The sequence below is a fragment of the Buceros rhinoceros genome, unplaced genomic scaffold, assembly GCF_000710305.1.
Source record: "Buceros rhinoceros silvestris isolate BGI_N320 unplaced genomic scaffold, ASM71030v1 scaffold37151, whole genome shotgun sequence".
Classification (NCBI taxonomy): domain Eukaryota; kingdom Metazoa; phylum Chordata; class Aves; order Bucerotiformes; family Bucerotidae; genus Buceros; species Buceros rhinoceros.
Window position 1 is genome coordinate 12157 of NW_010396627.1, and position 333 is coordinate 12489.

The following is a 333-nucleotide window of genomic DNA, read 5'->3' on the forward strand; positions in this document are numbered from 1 at the left end:
TAGACCCTCCACCAGCAGTCCTGCCCTTCTTTGGACACACTCCAGAACCTCAGTGTCCTTCTCGGAGTGAGGGGCCCAAAACTGGACACAATATTCAAAGTGCGGTCTCGCCAGTGCCCAGTACAATCACTTCCCTCCTCCTGCTGGCTGCGCTATTTCTGATACAGGCCAGGACACTATTGGCCTTCCTGGCAACCTGGGGAGCTCATATTCAACCTGCTAGCTCATATTCAGCTGTTGACCAACACCTCCAGGTCCTTTCTGCTGGGCAGATTTCCAGCCACTCTTCCCCAAACCTGTAATGTTGCAGGGGGTTATTGTGGATCCAGGGAC

General features: G+C 53.8%; 1 protein-coding gene across 1 annotated transcript in view; it reads right to left on the reverse strand.

Moving 5' to 3' along the window:
* The window catches only part of MKL2 (MKL/myocardin-like 2), a 47841-nt gene that overhangs the window by 2181 nt on the left and 45327 nt on the right, over positions 1 to 333 (reverse strand). The gene's annotated exons all lie outside the window — the stretch shown is intronic.